This window comes from Prionailurus bengalensis, chromosome B2, assembly GCF_016509475.1.
Source record: "Prionailurus bengalensis isolate Pbe53 chromosome B2, Fcat_Pben_1.1_paternal_pri, whole genome shotgun sequence".
In the NCBI taxonomy this organism is placed as follows: Eukaryota; Metazoa; Chordata; class Mammalia; order Carnivora; family Felidae; genus Prionailurus; species Prionailurus bengalensis.
The window spans coordinates 75,329,506-75,349,966 of NC_057349.1; the positions used below are offsets into that span (position 1 = coordinate 75,329,506).

At 41.7% G+C, this 20,461-nt stretch overlaps 1 pseudogene; it reads left to right on the top strand.

Annotated features, from left to right (window-relative positions):
• The window catches only part of LOC122490498, a 70,386-nt pseudogene that overhangs the window by 18,387 nt on the left and 31,538 nt on the right, over positions 1–20,461 (top strand).

A 20,461-nucleotide genomic window follows, 5' to 3' on the forward strand; every position in this document is an offset into this window, starting at 1 on the left:
GAAGACATGAGAGGAGAGGCGAAGGGGGACAGGACAGGAGGGGAGGGGAGGGGAGAGAAGAGGGGAGGGGAAGGGAAGGGAGGAGAGGGGAGAAGAGAGGAGAGGGGAGGAGAGGAGAGGAAAGAGTGAAGGGAGGGAAGGGGTGAGTGGTGAAGCATTCCTTTCTTAATTGGAATGGCTGGTGGTGGCTTCCAGCACAGAAGATGCACACCAACTCTCGGGTCTCACACAAAGGGAGAGCAGTGCCACCTCTCTAGAGCAGAGACACCCTAAGAGTGAGCCATCTGTTCCCATCTTACCTGCCTGGCTTGCCATCTTCGTGTGCTCTCAGATAACTAATTTGGAGATAAGATCTCTCTCCCTACCTATCCCTTGCCTTTTGTTGCCTTTTTCTCCTACCTTGTCATTAAGAAGGGGGAGTATCAGCTGAGCCAGACCAGGGTGGTAGGAGATTGGGGCCCAGACTGACCCAATCAGGAAAAAGCCAGACACTAGGACATGAACACAGATGAGGGCTGTGTTGGCACACCAGCAGGCTGACCACACCATGTGCTTAGGGGCAGCAAATAGAGGACCTGACATTCTCAGAGAATGTTCTATTTCAAAATAACTTCAAAGCTATTGCCATAAGAAATATAAGAACATAGTGTTAGAATTTCTAATTTTTTTTAATGTTTATTTCTTTTTTTGAGAGAGAGAGAGAGACGAGCCTCAGACAGAGCATGAGCAGGGAGGGGCAGAGAGAGGGAGAGACACAGAATCCAAAGCAGACTCCAGGCTCTGAGCTGTCAGCACAGAGCCTGACATGGGGCTCAAACTCATGGACTGTGAGATCATGACCTGAACTGAAGTCAGACACTTAACCGACTGAGCCGCCCAGGAGCTCTTGTATTAGAATTTCTTACACTCACATCAGTTTATATAAAGATCTTAATCTGGCCCTCTATGAAAGTGTGGTAAATTGGGACTAAGTCTCTAATCCAAAGGGTTTCTTGGGCAGAGAAGCTGTGATGAGCAGTCCCTGGCCGACCCAGTCACACGAATAACTGAGGTCTGTAGCAAATGGTGCAAAACAATTTTGTAAGCCACATCTCCTTTATTCCTCACTAAACCCTATGAACTGCATTGTATTAATAATTCTTACTTTGTGGATGGGAAATCGATGCTAGGGGACATTACATAACTACCCCAGTTCCTCTGCTGGCAAGTGTAACATTCAGAACTCAAACCCAGATCTCTCCTGAGACAATGTTCCTTTCCCTCACCCAAACCATGGCCTCGGGTAACTCTTATAAACCTCTCTTCACCTCAGCTCTGAGAGGATGGAGGTGAGGCAGGAAGCCTTGTCCTTTAAGGTCTGACATACCAAGTAGAGCCTCAGGCAAAGGGAAGCACAATGCAAGTCCAAAGCAAGAGTAGAGTCAGAGGTCAGAGTAGCTCAGGCCAAGCCAATAAATTGATCTTCAGCCAAGACCAGAGTCAGGGCAGCGGGAATGTTCAGGTAGGAATGAAGCGGCCATATGGCAGAGTTCAGGGGCAGGGAGGGGGCAGGACTCTGCTGTTTTCACCTCAAAGTTTATTTGCATGCTGCTCGATAACCAGGAAAAAATTATTCCATTTCCCTATTCCCCTAGCTCTGAAATTGAGTATATAAGTGCCTGTTCTGTCAGGATGTAGAGATGATTCTAGTCCTCAAGGTATTTACATCTAGAAGGAAGATAATGCATTTAAAAGATTCCCATATAAGGCAGGATATTAAAAGAAAAATTTCTATTTCTTTTTTTTTTTAATTTTTTTTCAACGTTTTTATTTATTTTTGGGACAGAGAGAGACAGAGCATGAATGGGGGAGGGGCAGAGAGAGAGGGAGACACAGAATCGGAAACAGGCTCCAGGCTCCGAGCCATCAGCCCAGAGCCTGACGCGGGGCTGGAACTCACGGACTGCGAGATCGTGACCTGGCTGAAGTCGGATGCTTAACCGACTGCGCCACCCAGGCGCCCCAAAAATTTCTATTTCTTTAAAACACAGAGGGGAGGGAGCTATTTTAGATTATGAACACCAACAAAGATTTTGAATGGGTTTGGTATTTGAGTTGGCTGGCCTTTGTCAGGCAGTGGGTTTTGATGAACAGAACTGGGAAGCCAACGCAGTAGCCTGGAAGGGCCAGGGGTACAGTTTGGTTGTCTGTGTGAGGATGCTTGATGGCAGGTGAAGTCTGTGGCCAATCATGGAGGGTCTTATGTGTCAAGATAAGGGGTTTGTATATAACACTAAGGGCAGTGGAGACCTTTGAATGATTTCCAGCAGGAAAATGGCATCATGAGAAGATAAGTAGTGATCAGTGATACTCTCCCAGAGAAGAGCCAGTGATTTAGGACATAATGACAGGGAATCAATACATTTTTTAAACTTTTTAGCATTTATTTTTTATTATTTTTGAGAGACAGAATGCAAGCAGGGGAGGGGCAGAGAGAGAGAGAGACACAGAATCCGAAGCAGGCTTCAGGCTCTGGGCGATCAGCACGGAGCCTGACCTGGGGCTTGAACTCACAAACCGTGAGATCATGACCTGAGCTGAAGTTGAATACTTAACCAACTGAGCCACCCAGGGTGCCCCTCGATGCATTTTTTGAAAATCAAGTTTGCTAGGCCCTGGTGCCCAGTTTGCTCCAACATTTAGTTTAGTTGTTGCTATGATGCTATTTTTCAGATGTGCTTAGTCAGTAGACTTTAAATAATATTGATTACCCTCCATAATGTAGGTAAACCTCATCCAATAAATAAGCTGCAGGCCTTAAGTGTTAACACTGAGGTTTCCTGAAGAAGGAGTTCTGCTCAAGGCTACAACATAGAAACCCTGCCTGAGTTTCAAGCCTGCTGGCATGCCCTGAAAGTTTTGGACTTAAGACTGTGCCATCAACTCTTACCTGAATTTCTAGCCTGCTAGCCGGGCCCACAGATTTTAGACTCACCAGCCCCAAGCCAGTTCCTTAAAATACATGTTGGCAGAGATAGTCTCGTGTGCACAGTTTTCTAGTTCCAATCTGGCCAAGAATGGACCTTGCTTGGCCTTTGAGATGAAGCTCATCACCTTGTGTGGAAGCACGTTTCTGCTTCCTGCTCTGTTGACTGCTCCTTTGTTCTGCATAAGTGTGTTGTAAGTGGCCCTCAAGCACAACCCCCAGCTTCCAGTATTTCAGACTCCACAGGGGATGGGTCAGTGTCCTTCTATTGCGTTAGGAAAGAGAGGCTCTTAGGCTGTGTGTGGAGGCTGTGTGTCGGCTGTGCTGGAGGCTGACCCACTTGCCACGAAGAACCAATGTGCACTACTGGAGCTAATCTTGCTCTGTCTCTTCTCTATGTAGTGAAGAATTGTTCCATCCCAGTGCTTGACTGTGTTGTATTTTCACCCTTGGTACTCTGACACTAAACCCTTCTCTCTCTTATATGTGTGTATGTGTGTGTGTGTGTATACACACACACACACATACACACATATATATAATTTCATATCCATTCACCTATCTATTTCTATATCTCCTGTTGGTTCCATTTCTCTGGAAAACCCTAATACATGCTCCAACTATTTCCCAAAGTATTTTGAGATGGCTAAGCAACCACCTTTAGTATAATCTGGCTTTACATTTTGTAGGTTTAAACCATTTTTTTACGGCAGTCAATGAACCTTCAGTAGATTTGGGTATCTCCTTTATTTCCTCCCAGTTCATGGCTTACTGTCCCCAGGTCACTGTCCCCCATCTGATGATCCTACAGCAAATTCACTAAAAGAATAGAAATGATGGGTCAGCAGACTGACCTCTGGAATCTGGAAATAAGATTTAGTCTGCAATTGATACTAAGAAGTATTAACATAGCCTACACTGCTTCCCATTCTGCCTTAAGATTTAGATATTATATGTTTATGACAATTAGGTGGCATCTCTGAAGGAAACCAGAAGTTTGTGGAGTAAAACAGGATATACAGAGGTCTTAGAAGCTGTGACAAGAAGCTTATAGAAAGTGTGGTGATGTTGATAAGGGAAAAATGGAGAGGAAGAAATGGGACAGTATTTCTCCAGGGCTAACAAACTATGGCTGTAATGAGGACTCTGTCTCAGGCCTCCCAGATGACACTGGTCCTTTCCATAGGCACACTCTAAGATTTCTCTGTGATATGGAAGACCTACTTCCTCCTCTTGGAGCCCCATTGTCTTGTCTGTAACATGACAACATTGGGCCAGATGATCTGGAAGTTCCTTTCTAGTTCTGGCTTTTTACAACTCTGTAACTTATTTTCCCAAGTCAGCTATGTGATTTGGAAGAGATGTTATTTCAGTGGACTTTGTGTTCTCTTAGTAAATGAAATTGAAATATTTATGTTTTGGTATTCAAATCCACCTTTGTGGGCTTTGATTAGCATGAACATGTTCTCCCTCCAAATTATGTCCAGGCAGACTTACCAAATCATCTAACTAGTCCCATTCACCCTTTACACAACATCCAAGATGTTTGCACAGTGACTAAGGGGAATGGAGGTCCCTCCCTTCAACAAACAAAGAAAATAGCTTTTAAAAGTCATAAATGATGCATGGTAAAAAAAAAAAATTAGGCAATATACCAAATATAAGGAAAAAAGCAAAAAAGGCTAGAATTTCACACATCAGTGATCATTCTAACATGTATTTTCTATGTTTAGATGTACACACATACATAAATTTATGTAAATGAGATCATATATATGTAATTTTGCAATATTTTTAAAAATTTTGCAGTATTTAAAAAAATTTTGAAAACCATAATTAAAATTTGTATTTAAGGGGCACCTGGGTGGCTCAATCAGTTGGGTGTCCCACTTCAGCTCAGGTCATGATCTCACAGTCTGTGAGTTCAAGCCCCGCATTGGGGTCTGTGCTGACAGCTCAGAGCCTGGAGCCTGCTTCAGATTCTGTGTCTCCCTCTCTCTCTGCCCCTCCCCTGCTCATGCTCTGTCTCTGTCTCAAAAATAAATAAAAACATTTAAAAAATTTAACAAAAAATTTTTTATTTAAAACTATTTTAGAGTTCAATAATTTTATTGTAAAATTTAAAAAATTATAAAATATTTAAAGGACATTGACATAAAAGGGAAGATTAACACATTTGCTTTCTCAACTCATAGTTGTACCATCCATGTCTAAAGATGCTGAAAAATGTGAAAATTGACACAATGGAGAATTCTCTGACTCTCCAAAGAGACTGGGCAAAACTGTAAACGAAACCAATGACAAAACCTTTGTTTGCCTTGCTTAATAGACATTAATAATTTACCCATTGGGTCTTACACAACAGAAAAATTTCAGAAAATACAGAGTATCAACTACATTGTCCCTCTATATTGCCAATTTAGAATTGCCAGTTTTCACACCAATAACCTAGTGTTTAAAGCAGAAATAATTGAATATCTTAAATGTGGACTTGATGAGCTCTTAAATGCCAAAACTTATCTGTTACAACTTTTTGAACTAGAAATGAAAACTCCATGGATCATCTTCTAGGATATTATGAGACCAAAGGAGTACAAAGAATAATTCAGAGATACAGCCTTTTAACAATTTTACTATCAGACATTGCTCAATGCCTATTGGGTGAAGAGTAAGTCAAAGAAACAGCAGAGGTACCAGTTTCCAGTATTACGGCAACTCCGTGCAGACTTTACTGCAGACATAAAGACTGAGTTAATAGGGGCGCCTGGGTGGCTCAGTCGGCTGGGCGGCCAACTTCGGCTCAGGTCATGATCTCGCGGTCCGTGAGTTCGAGCCCCTCATCGGGCTCTGTGCTGACAGCTCAGAGCCTGGAGCCTGTTTCGGATTCTGTGTCTCCCTCTTTCTCTGACCCTCCCCCGTTCATTCTCTGTCTCAAAAATAAATAAACGTTAAAAAAAAATTAAAAAAAAAAAAGACTGAGTTAACATCTCCTCTGCAGAATTGCACATTTACCTTACAAACAAACAGCTTAATTAGCAGATAGGAGACAATGGCGCCTGCTGCTTGCGTCTTCTTACCAATACTAGGCACAAAGAAGACTTTTATGTGAATGCTTGGCCACAAGACACAGCAGCACTGAAATATTCAAAGTATTGAATAACTCTTTTTGAATCTTATGGTTTATCCTTGGGACAACCGTGTGACATTTTACTGAAGATACAAAAGCAGTGGTATGTGAAACCACACCACAGTATGACCTTCACAGGGCGATTATGAGCATTTCATGAACGAGTTTTTGATCTAATCACTTTTTCTTCTTTTTTTTTTTTTTTAATTTTTTTTAACGTTTATTTATTTTTGGGACAGAGAGAGACAGAGCATGAACGGGGAAGGGGCAGGGAGAGAGGGAGACACAGAATCGGAAACAGGCTCCAGGCTCTGAGCCATCAGCCCAGAGCCTGACGTGGGGCTCGAACTCACGGAGCGCGAGATCGTGACCTGGCTAAAGTCGGATGCTCAACCGACTGCGCCACCCAGGCGCCCCCTCTAATCACTTTTTTAAAATGTTCATGTATTTAGTGTGTGTGTGTGTGTGTGTGTGTGTGTGTGTGTACGCATGTGTATAAGAGAGAGAGGGAGAGAGAGAAAGAGAGGGGAGGGGAGACACAGAGGGGGAGAGAGAATCAAAAGCAGGCTCCACACTGTCAGACTAGAGACTGATGCAGGGCTCATGAACCTGGAGATCGTGACCTGAGCCAAAATCAAGAGTTGGACACTTAACCGACTGAGCCACCCAGGCGCCCCTTGATTAATCACTCTATTTTTTTTTCGATCTTCATTTATTTATTTAGTTTTAATGTTTATTCATTTTTGACAGAGAGAGAAAGAGACAGAGCGCAAGTGGGGGAGGGGCAGAGAGAGAAGGAGGCACGGAATCCAAGGCAGGCTCTAGACTATGAGCTGTCAGCACAGAACCTGACACCGGGTTCAAAATCATGAATCGCAAGACCATGACCTGATCCGAAGTCAGACGCTTAACCAACTGAGCCACCCAGACGCCCGATCTAATCACTTTTAAAGTGATGAAAATGGTACCTGGCCATAGTAAGCTCTTTATAAATGCTTATTAAATACATTTAAAAATAAATACGGTATGGCTTGTTTTTCCTTTAGAGGCCTGTCTGATTCACAGTGGGGCAGGATTGAGGATCTCCAGGTACCAGAGTCTCTCCCCTCCAGCACCTGCTTGCCCCAGTGAGCTGCTCTCTGGACCTGAGTCCTGGCTCACCACAGACAGCCTCAGCCTCCCACACTGGGTTGCATCTGGCTACATCTGGAGATCGACCATCCTACCTAAGAAGCAAAATTTCCACATTCAGGAAGTGGAATGATTGCCTTTCAAATACAACAGGCATATTTTCTAAGGTGCCCTTCCACCTGTGTATAAATATCAAGAAGATCAAAAGAAGACTGAAAAGAGCCTCAGAACATTTCTGTTCTGTTCTCTCAGAACAGAAATTACTCAGAGAAACAAAATAAGGGAAGAAAACTAAGTTCAGACTGGGAATAAACATTTCTGGATTATGTTACAAATTTGGTTGTTGGGACAAATAATCCTGCTTAAAAGGATTAACAAGTCTTCTTTCTTGTCTAGTGTTCTCTTCAGGCACTGTGAAGGCGTCTTGAGAAAGTTTGTCTCCTAAAAGCATATAATCTTTGCCTGCAGTTTGTTCAATAGAAGTGAGTAATTATTATACACTTGAATCAGTCACACCATGTTGGCTGAGCCTTCAAATTACTTCAGACTGGATCAGTTGCAAACCTTTCTCTTTCCTATTTAAACCATAATATTTGGGGTTTACATATGTTTAATTTCCTATGAGCTGTTAATGAGGATAATGTTCTTCTTCTGAGTTGGAATAAAAGAAAAAATTTCTTAAATAAGCCCCTGAGGCCTAAGAAGTCTCATGGAACTTTTAGGCCCTACAGACAGGAACCAGGCATTGAAGAAGAAATATTTTATTTTATTTTATTTTATTTTATTTTATTTTATTTTATTTATTTTTGGAAGAAGAAGAAATATTTTAAAATAGGTATCTTTCTGGGGCACCTGGGTGCCTCAGTCGGGGTTAAGTGTCCGACTTTGGCTCAGGTCATGATCTCTCAGTCTGTGAGTTCAAGCCCCACGTCGGGCTCTGTGCTGACAGCTCAGAGCCTAGAGCCTGCTTCGGATTCTGCGTCTCCCTCTCTCTCTGTTCCTCCCCTGCTCTCACTCTCACTCTCTTTCTCTCTCTCTCTCTCAAAAATAAATAAAGATTAAAAAAAATTAATTGAAATAGATATCTTTCATATGCTGCATCCACCATATTTTTTATACATAGGAACATTCCAGTAACTAAATTCACCTTTAAAGAATGAGTGGTCTTCAATAAACGTTTGAGAAGATGCTATAATTGCTGCATGTGCCAAGAGATAACATGAGTGCTAGCCCAACGGCCTGCACAAAGGACTATCGCTCACTTCCTGGTGTGTAGCAGCAACAGTGACACCATCGGCTCAGGGGTAGAAGGAGGAAGCTACAGTATGGCCTCCAGGGTGCCTGTGAAGAGTGACTTAGCATCTTTGAGTTAGTAGTTCAGGTGCTTAATACATGTTAGTGCCCTTCTTTGACTTCCCTACTTGACTCCAGTGACCATAGAGAAAGCTGGCAGTCTGTGTGATCTGTGCCCACCTGCGGGGACATCAGGGTCCCCTCTACATTCGGTACCACAAGTTTAGGAGCATAAACAACATTTACAAATGTCATCTCATCGGTAGGCTCTCTTGCCTGGCATTTGACCTAACGTTGAGCGAGGAAAGCACGGTGGTCATTTTCTTTACAGTTTCCTCAGAAGGCCGGAGACATTCTCCAACATGCCCATTTCCCTCTATGCACTCATTATGGCTCACTGTCAAGTTACCTACATCTATCTGGAGTCTTGCAGTCTTCCGCACATTTCCTGCTCCGTGCGCAGAGTTGTGTTTCCTTTCATTTGTTCTGTGACTCCTGTGTGCAGACTTGGGGCGTGGCACCTTCCTACCCTACCTGGGTATTCCCGAGCTCAGTGAGCAGATACACTTGCACTGCATCTACGTCCATGTAGTCGAAAAACCTCACCTAGATTTCCTCTCAGCTCTGGTCTTGCTACATCCATGAACCCTAGTCACTGCTCATTCATTTGGGGTTGTGCTCACACATGTTGTTTTTGTTGTTCAGAATATCTTAGTTCTAAGCACATGGATGGGCCTCAATACTTGTTGACCTGGCGCTGGGTTAGATTAAGTTGGCTTTCTTATTCACTCATCCCATCCGCGGTCATGCAAGACTGTGGTGGAGGCAGGGCGAGATTGTGAAAAAGCAAACAAACGTGGGTTTTGTAGTCAGACATACATAGTTTGCTTTAAACCCTTGCTCCTTGCAGGCTCTGTAACCTTTGGCAAGTTGCCGTAGAATCAGAATAACAATGGCTCTTAGTAGTGAGTGTGACAAAGAAATAAGATAATATGAGAGAGCCTCTAGCCCAGTGCCTATATCCTGGCTCCCCTGCCTGCAGCCTCTTCCTATCTCCACACCTTGAACCCAGTGCAACATGGAGGCACTGACTCCAAGCAGCACGGACATCCTCTGACTTCCTCTGGCTCTTCTCACAGGGGGCTGGGCATCTGCAGCAATGGACAATTGACACCGAGGCTCCTGGCAGATTTGATCCCTCTAATTAACAGACCTCATTAAGGACTATGAGGAAAAAAAGAAAAAACTATTTGGGGGAAAGTATTTGCAAGTCATATGATTGATGAAGAATGTGCCCTGAGTGTAAATAGAACTCTTAAAAACTCAAAAATAAGAGAACGCACTATTTTAAAAAATAGACAAATGATTTGAGCAAACATACCACCAAAGAAGATAGATAGATTACAAATAAGCACATGAAAACATGCTCAACATCATAAGTCATTAGGGGGTGGCAGTTAAAATCATAGTGATACCACTGCACAACTCTGAGTGGCTAAAGTTGAAAGGGCTGACCAGCCCGGGGTTTGGTAAGGATGTGGAGGAAACAAAACTCTCACACACCTAGTGGTGAGAATGTAAATGGTACAACCACTTGTCATTTTCTTAAAAATAAAAGCCTGCCTCTACTGTATGACCTCATCATTCCTCTCCTTGATATTTACTCAAGAGAAATGAAAGCATATTCACACGAAGATTTGTAAACAATTATTCATAGCAGCTTTATTCATAATGTCTCCAAACTGGAAACAATACAAATGTCCATCAACAGGTGAATGAATAAACAAGCTGGTATATCCATAGAATGAAATCCTATCAGTGAAATAAATAATACTAGCTCTAAAGAGGAATTAACTATTAATACTCATGGTAACATGGATTAAACCTCAAAATAATTTTGTTGAATGAAAGAAGCCAGATCAAAAGAGTACCTGCTGTAGGCTTCCATTTACATAAGGTGCTAGAAAATGCAAACTAATCAATAGTGACACAGCATATGGATCAGTGGCTGCCACGGGGTCTCCAGAGAAGGCAGGCTGGGATTATGAAAGGTCACAAGGAAACTTTTGCTGGTGGTATGTAGTTTACTCTCTTAATTGTGGTGATGGTTTCACAGGCATATGCATACGCCAAAACTTTTCTACACTTTAAATATGGGCAGTGTATTCTATGCCGATTATACCACAATAAAGCTGTTAAAAAAAATTTAAAGGAATAAGTGGAGACAAAAGAAGACTCTGAAGCAGTCAGTTCTGAGTGGCGCCGTAAGCATTTCCAATAACTAAACAGGCCACTGTGTAATCTGGTGACAAAAATGCAATCACTTTTTAAGAACAATTCCTGATTTGTTGTTCCCATCCATCGGGACTACTCATGATCCATTGCTCGGTGGCTCTGAGATTGCCCAGCACCACCCAACCCTGCGGGAAGGAGACCACACTCCAAATCGGGCTCAGGGCACCCATTCATTGTAGCCACCATCAAGTTCCTCTTCTCACCTTTGCATTTGAATGAGGAAAAAATGACATACAGTGTCCATTAGCTTCAGACAAAACCAACTTCATCTCCTCCCTCTCTCCCCCCAGAGACCTTTCCGTGTCCTTCTCTAACCCTGCCACAATCCTAGTGTCCCAATCCTCATGTGCCACAGTCCTCCGCAGTGTGTGTGCACAGGAAGACGTTTTCTGAAGATCAGATTTACAAACTTTCTTTGGTAAATTTAAAAATGAGTAAATTTATGAGCACAAGAAATCAGCCTGATGCAGAAGTTATGTGTGAACACTTGACATAGTTAATAAGACACATCAAGGACAATTAAGACCAAAGTTTCTTTGGTGCAGCTGCTCAGAGGAAGATTTTGTGACCTCCATTCCAGACTCTTGACAGTAATAATCCTGAGTTCTGGCAAAGTCGACAAAGTCACTCGTCTAGAAGAGGAGCTAATAGTGTAGAAAGTGAATAAAGAAATGAATACAATATATAATGTGAATATCAGAAAAATAATTTCTAAAAATAGGGCTTTGGTTAGAAAAACACTTCGGGGCACCTGGGTGACTCAGTCAGTTAAACGCCCAACTTTGGCTCAGGTCATGATCTCATAGTCTGTGGCTTCGAGCCCCGTGTCGGGCTCAGTGCTGACAGCTCAGAGCCTGGAGCCTGCTTTGGATTCTGTGTCTCCCTCTCTCTGCCTCTCCCCCACTCACATTCTCTCTCTCTCTCTCTCTCTCTCTCTCTCTCTCTCTCTCTCTCTCAAAAAATAAACATTTAAAAAATTTAAAAAAGAAAACACTTCAAAAAATAAAGCGGACTAGGTTTTATACCCTTGAGTATTAAGTCCTGGTTCAAAAAACTGCAAAACCTCATAAAGGAGATTCTCTCAGATGTCATACAGCAGAAAACTCCATTCTGGCAGTTGTCTGGTACATAAAGAAAGACAAGCTGGTCTAACAGGGAAGAGCAAGGATCTTTGACTCCTGCAACTTAAGTTTGAATTCTGTCTCCACTGCTCACTAGCTGTGTGACCTCAAGTTATTTTTGCTAAGTCTCATTTTCTTCCTCCATAAAATAGGGATCACAATACCTCCTGTCTCATAAGATTTATTTTCAGGTGTGTTAACATAGGAAAACATTCAGCAGTGTTTAGTAGTAAGGACTCAATAAGTATCACCTTTGTGGGGTTTTTTTTTGTTGTTTTTTTTTTAATGTTTATTTATTTTTGAGACAGAGAGACACAATGAAGGGGGGAGGGTCAGAGAGAGAGGGAGACACAGAATCTGAAACAGGCTCCAGGCTCTGAGCTGTCAGCACAGAGCCCGACGCGGGGCTCAAACTCACAGACCGTGAGATCATGACCTGAGCCGAAGTCGGAAGCTCAACCGACTGAGCCAACCAGGCGCCCCTGTTTTTATAGAATCTAAATGACATGTGCTTTAAGCCATTATCTCCGTTCAGAGTTCCCCAAACTTGCCCCATCACAACAATCTTTTGGGATGCTTGTTAAACATACAGATCCCAGGACACCGCCTCAGACCTGTTGAACCCGTATGTCCAAGGGAGGTGCCTGGGAATGTGCTTAACAAGAGGCTCCAAAGCTCCAGGCACATTTGGGAGACATAGATGATGTTAGCAAAATTCCATATTCCCTATATCCTGGTCTCATACTTGGGGATCTGATTGAAATACAGACTCCCAGAATTCCCCACCCCCAGGAAATTCTGATTTAGCTTTGAGATGGAGTCCATGAAACCGCATTTTATTTTATTTTATTTTCTTAATGTTTAATTATTTCTGAATGAGAGAAAGAGACAGAACGTGAGCAGGGGAGGGGCAGAGAAAGAGGGAGACACAGAATCCAAAGCAGGCTCCAGGCTCTGAGTTGTCAGCACAGAGCCCTACACGGGGCTCAAATTTATGAACCCTGAAATCATGAACTGAGCCAAAGTCAGATGGTTAACTGACCGAGCCACCCAGGCCCCTCTATGAAATCTATGCATTTTATTTATTTATTTATTCATTTATTTATTTATTTATTTTTCAATTTTAATTTTAATTTTTTTCAATATATGAAATTTATTGTCAAAATGGTTTCCATACAACACCCAGTGCTCATCCCAAAAGGTGCCCTCCCCAATATCCATCACCTACCCTCCCCTCCCTCCCACCCCCCCATCAACCCTCAGTTTGTTCTCAGTTTTTAAGAGTCTCTCATGCTTTGGCTCTCTCCCACTCTAACCCCCTTTTTTTTTTTTCCTTCCCCTCCCCCATGGGTTTCTGTCAAGTTTGAAATCTATGCATTTTAAATAAGCTTCCCATCCTCAGAAGAAAAGGACCCTCAGCCCACACTTTGAGAAGTGCTGCCCGGTGTTGTCATACCCCATTTAGACTAAAAAGAGAACTCTAAGAATAGTCTGTAATCTTGGGAGAAGTGTCCTATAGCTTTGCTTCTATTACCAATTCACAGAATACATGAATTAGAGAGAATCCATACCAACTTAAATTGATCCCTTCTATGCCAAGTTCTTTGATTTGGGGTCAAAAAGTAATTCAAAGTCTGTCATGCATTTGGTGCGTCTGTTCGGGGTTTGCATGGTTGTGCCTACGTAGGCCTTTTTATCTGCTCTGATCACCGAATCTGATTTAATGACTTGTAGGCACCCTGAAGGTAAGGACTGTGCTTTCTTAGCCTGTGTGGGATGCTAGGCATTTCTTATGGGCAGAAGGCTCGAGAGAAGTATGAACAAAAGAGGTGAGAGCTGGCCTGAGCACATCACTCAATTCTCAGTGAGGCTTTGGCTTTGTGGTGCTGGACTCACCAGCTGCCCCAGCGCCCCTCCTCATAGTTCTGGATTCACCTCATGTGCTGAGATAAAGCAGAAGACAGATCCTTATAGTAAGGTCAGGCTACGCGGACATTGTATATGTGGACTTGATCGCACGACACTGGATCGGTCAAAGAGAAACACACGTCATGTAAGCCGCCAAAGCATAGGTCTGGAAAGATGTGCCTGGATGTCTGAGCTGGAAAGTGTTGAGACCCGGAAAGGAAGTACAACTCTGGCAGAGAATAGCAGAGAGCATTTCTGTTGATCCAGTGGACCTTGGCCATGAACCAAGAAATACTTTCATTGGGATAAGCGCGCAGTCCTCCACATCAAGTTAAGAGCCATAACAAAACAGAATTTAGTGTATAAGTATAATCAAAACTGTGTCACCAACTTGGGGGAGCATCTTGCTAAGTAACTGACATTTCCAAATATGTATTAGTGTGTGTGACTCACAGACCTGAGGTTCGGATCACGTCATCCATCTCCTTTAGAAATGGACCTGCTCTACTCTTAAAAGCCAGCCCAGGCACTCAGTCTTATTTTTCATAAGGTTCCAATTCAAAACTACAGTTCTTGAAGCTCATCTAAAATGATAATTCAGGGAGCTTTCATTTCCGTAGCTGTCTTTTTTAATATGACAACATAAAAGCTTGTAAGTTATCTCTGATAAGCAGCATCATTTAAAGAGGATGAAGGATAAAAGTTTGGGAAGCTCTGAAGTTTATTTCCATCTCTATTCCTCATTTGCTGAGAGAATTCTGGCAAGTGATTTAAGCTCCTAGTTCCTGAATTTCCCCCCATGGTCCATAGCCAGTCACCGGGTGAATCATTTCTCACAGCTCTCCTAAGAATGGAGAGTAACATGTCTTTCTACAACTCTACAGGAATCATACCTGCTGAATAATAAAGAGGACAAATAGCTTATGTTTAGAATCATAGGTAATGTTGGAAATTATCAGGATGCAGGTCTTCTCACAAAAGTGCTAGGAATTTTAGTGTTCTGAATGAAAGGGGTTTTTTGCTTGTTTTTTAATGGCCATGCTGGTTTACACCAATAAACAGAAAATCTCATTATCCTTTTTCTCCCCACACACCTGCTTCAACTAGCTTAGAGGCAAAAGAAAGATTAATTTGTTTTGTATCATGTACAGAGAGTTATTCAGGAAATTAAACCATGGATCAGTTGGAAACAGACATAGTCGGAAGTGATCTCATCATTAAGTTATGTTCCCAAAGACACACAACTCTCCCAACTTACAGAATTCAAGCCAGTTCACAAACCTTATGTATTTCTTTCTTCCCAAACTTCCATCCATCTCCATTTCCCTAAATATTTGTTAGAAATGTTTTTGGCTGTAAGAAACAAAGCCCAACTAAGAGTAGCTTAAGTCATGAGGGTATTTATTATTTCCTTAATAAAAAGTCCAGAAGTAGATGGCTTTAGGGTTGTGTGATATTTCAATAACGCCATTAAAGACCCAGACTACTTAATCTTTTGCTTCACCATCCATAGAGTGTGGGCCTATTGTCCTCTTGTTTGTTGTCATTGGATGCTCATAAAGTGCCCAGTATGACTCCAGCATCATATCCTTTACATTATTTTCAATGGCAGAAAGCAGAAAGATAGGGACAGGTGAAAAAAGAGGTGGTTTGGCCACTGTCGAGTTATACAAGGCATGAAAAGAAGAGGACTTACTCCTTAGGGTGTAAGTGAGGAAGAGTTAGAGATAAAGAACAGTAATGACACTGAGCACTTTATGTCAAGCATGGTGCTTTACAGTTGTTATCTTTTTAAATTCTCACAACAACGCTGTGACATCAGTACTATTAAAATATGCATTTTATAGAAATAAAAATTTGATGTAACAAAACTAAAAGTGATTTAAAAAGTGCTTTTGAATGACATTTATCCTACCATTCCATGTGCGATGTTTTCATTTTTGTCCTGGATATGAGCAGGTGTGACTCATACCCCCTTCAAGGAAGGAACTGTTGGCTCAGCTACTAGGAGCGTTGTCAGCGGACAGCCTTCAGATGGAGGCCCCTGCAGGCAGATGATTGCCTTTCCCAAGGTCACCCCTCCCTGGAGTGTCCACATGTCCAATGACTGAGTTGGGTGGGAGTGTGCAGGACAGGTATTCTGGCCCAACAGGGGATAACCGATAGACTAATTCAGCTAGACTTCTCCCTCTGACCACCCTCCTTCTTGCCTTCCCTTTTCCACAGGTGATGATCCTAAGGCTCCCTGAAAAACATCTTAAACCCAATTCGGTCTCAGAGTCTGCTTCCCAGGAAAATCAAACTGCGACCATTTTGAATATCCTTTCTACCTCTTGTCTACAGGCATTGTATTTTTATTTTATATCATTGCAGACATACCCAAGTACTTTTAGTTTAATTTTTAAACTTAACATTCTATCATGAACATCTCCTCATATTCATAGCCTTTTTAATTTCCTGTTTAAGATGTAAAGATAAAATATAACCATATTACATATGTTTGAAGAAAGAAGAGAAAGTTACCCACAATCCTACTACCAAACATAGCTGATTGACATTTTGATACATTTCCTTAATTTTTTCTTCTGAATAGTTTTATAAGGTTATAATCACAATGTATAAACAGTGTCCTTTTTACATTCTTTAAATTTTATCTATGTATTTTTATGCTCTCCCTTGAGCCAGAAAAGATTAAAGGCAAGTTATTAAATTACATAAATTTAGTAAAATGTAAGCCAGACATCAGCTAGGGCCTCCTATTCTTCAGATATTTTGGTAAACATATCCAATACTTGAACACATGACAAATGAGAATTCGGAGCCCTTCTAAGGTTTTGAGAATTTCCTACTACTCACTTAGTTACAATTTTTGTTGCAGCTTCCTGTCTCCCTAAGGGAGACAACTGGCTCCCCAATCCTGCCATGTCAACCTGGGTGATAAGCATCTTCTCCAGTTGTCTTACACAAAACTCCCACAAAATAAACCAAAACCAAAATCCACTTTCAGAAAGCATTCTGTGACTTTTCTCACTTCTCTAAAGTTTGGGGGACCACTGGATGCAAAGCCTTCTGACATCTTGCTGTTCCCTAAGTCCTCTCTCTTCTCCTGGAGCAACTGACAAATTCTTCCCTTCACCTCACGTACAACAGTTCCACCCACTTTTGGGCTATTCAGGATGAGCGTCTATACCCCAAAGCAGGTGATTCCAATTCAGATAATTTCCTCAACAAGGGCAGGTCTTGACCTAAAGGAGTTTTCTGTTTTTCCAGGCTAAGAAAAGAGAAGTGTTTTTGGATATCTACATTAAAATTAGAGGGTGAGGAAATAGGTCAGAGAGAAAACAAAAGGGAAAGAATATGATACCAGGAGAGAGGACAGGACATAAAGTGTATGTTATAAAGTTTCTGCATTTGAAGACTTGCTAGGGAGGGCTGAGGAGGGGTCAAAGTTAAGCAACATGACAAGGAAGTATTCCAATAACTTAGCAGCTGGTGGGACCTGAAGACCAGAAGAGATGGTGAAATAAAAGGTAACACCAGAGGGGTGCCTGGGTGGCTCAGTCCGTTAAACGTCTGACTTTGGCTCAGGTCAGGATCTCATGGATCATGGGTTTGAGCCCTGTGTCGGACTCTGTGCTGACAGCTCAAAGCCTAGAGCCTGCTTCGGATTCTGTGTCTCCCTCTCTCTCTGCCCCTCCTTCGCTCACGCTCTGTCTCTCTCTGTCTCTCAAAAATAAATAAATATTTAAAAAATTAAAAAAAAAGAGAAAGGTGACACCAGAATTAGGAATCTGGGACTAGGGAAAGTAGCCCCACCTTGAGATAAAATGAGAAACTCTGGAAGGAAGTTCATTTTGGAGGGTAAGGCAATGCATTTACCTTCACAGGTAAGGATCCAGCTGGAATTGTTTGTAAATGGACTTGGAGTATGTATAAACAGGGTACTGAGGGTGTTGTTTGCTCTATTCTGGCTCCTGGCTGAATATAAACTTACAAACATAAGCATTTGTGAAGAACTATGGAATGACACTGTATCATCACATCAGTCCAAAGAGAAGGGAGATTTATAGTAAGAGGTGGGATGAATCAAAACATTTTTGGTAGGGATCAGATGATAGGGTGGTGTGGAGAAATGGATTAATGAGACTGGTAGAAAATTGTGTCCATGAATTCTAAAGTGTCCACAATTAGGGTTTTTCTTTTTTGTTATTTTGCCTGTCAGAGTGTTGGTGTTATTTTGTGAAAGAGGAAAGCATCGTGCTGGGAATGAAAAACGATTTTCAGCCACTTGCTGCTTTAACTCTGTTACCCTGGCAACCAATTTTCTCAGCCAGGAGGGATGATTTTACTACAGAGACACCCTATATTGGACTATTGTGATTTCAAAGGAAAATATTTACAGCTCTGTCAGTATAGCTGTTCCAGTTGAGATTGTGACATCATGGCCCAGTAAACTCAATTTCAATGATTTCTGAAGAGTTTTTCCATTATTGACTCCAAGTAACATCACTGTTTTAACCAAGAGCAAACCCCTGCAGGATGCATAGCCCATACTGGTTGGGGTTCGTTTATCTTTTTCTTTCATCTCTATCAATGATGAAATTAGTTGATCCCCTTTGAAGTTGAAATCAAACCAAAAGACTAAAATAGTTATGTGAGACAGTCGTGGCTGGGCCCAATGGACAGTTTTGTCCTCATCCCATGACCATCTTGGAAGAGAACTCAGGGGGCTTCTCATTTTTCCAAATGAAAAGCCTCTCCCCCAAGCATTGGTGAGAAATGGACATTCCACTGCAGGCTTGGTGGGGAAGCTGGTTGACATCAGAGAGCTCGGAACCTTTCACTTCCTCCCCATCTTGGGCAATTTTCCTCTTGTCTTCTGCTGTAGCCTGCTGCAGTCTCCCCTTTCTTCTCCCACCCTCCTCCCTCCAGCGTTACCTTCCTGGGGTCCCCTCAACTCCCTCCACATCTCCATTCTTAGATTGACAAAGGACACTGTAAACTCCTCCAGCTGGGCCTCATGCTCGTCTCCTCAAACTGTCCTATAAGGAAGCCACTGGTCACCATACTGCTGGCTTTGTGCTCAACAAATGAAAGCCATCTCTTACCAGAATCCTTCCTCCTTAGATAATAGGAGGTAATTATAAATTTTTTTTGTCAGTTGTTTGTGTTGAAAACTATCTGAGTTGTTTTAGATTTCTCATGTGTTTGGTTTGAAAACCAAGTTTCTTGGTTTTAGAAGTAAAACACCTGTCCAGATTCCTACATAACAAAATCTGGATGTACTGTTCTGCACCAGAAGTATAAAGAGTGAGACTAAGAGACTGAGCCTCTCAGATCCAGATCTTTTTCCTCTTTCTAGTGTAAGATTGCTTCCAATCTTAACTAGCAAGGTGTGGTTCTGATTTGAACTGAACATTTGATGATAGCATTCAGATGATTGCTTTACTATTTATTATTCTTCCCATCCCATAGTGGTATTTTTTATTTTGAAAGATGATCTTACTAATTAAATTAATCTGAATTGATAAATCATTTGTGGGTGACAGGGAGTTCGAAGGGGGAGGCACTGAGAATTCTTGCATATTTCCAGCCCCATTTGGAACCAGCCTTACTCCACTCTCAGTGTAGTTCGTCAGAGAATTAAACACATAGAATCAGCTTGCATACCCTCACTACTGAATAATTTTTTACTTTTTTCCCAAACTTTCCTTAACTTCACCTAAAACAGAGGGTCTCTCATTCACTTTTTATTCATCTATAGACTTGTTGAGACAATGTTATAAGCTTTGGCCATATGGACAAATATTATGGAAAGTACGTTGTTCATGTTACGCTTGAATTTGCTTGTGGCAGAGCTGACTTTTTTTTTTTTACTTATATTGCACTTCAATAAACCCCCTAGACCCAGAATCTGAGGTTCTTTATTTTTTTAGGTTTATTTATTTATTTAGTAATATCTACACCCAACATGGGGCTTGAGCCCATGTCGCCAAGATCAAGAATCGTGTGCTCTTCTGACTGAGCCAGCCAGGTGCCCCTGAGATCCTTTAGATTAACAGAAAACTACCACACTTTTATTTTTTGAGATAAGCAAAAACTATCTCGGGACTTCAAAAATTTAAATATTTGGCATAATAGGGGGATTTCCCTCTGGATTTTTAGTCAAAATACCATTAACATCAATGCTTTCTTTCAATTTTAGCTGTCTGAATTAAAATATTTTAAGAGCCCTTATTTTTACTTCCCTTTGAAATACACGGTGCTAGAAGATACTAATATAACACAGATGAAGACACAATCTATTTTCTCAAGCAACTTACATTAAAGTAGGGGAGCTAAAGGAGTAAATAAATATTATAGTATAATAAAGGCAAAGACAGAGGTAGACCTACAATGTTAAGGCAGAAGACTCAAGAGTGACTAACTGGCCTGAAGAGGTGGGAGGAAGTCAGGAAGTTTTCTCAGGGGTGTTGACATTGGTATTTAAGGGCCAAGATGAGTTTACTTCATTAAGGTGAGATATGCATGGGCAAGAGTGCTCCACACTGAGGAAGCTGCAAGAAGGTAAATAAAATACTGACTGGCAAATGGAACCATGATTTAAAAAACAACACAACT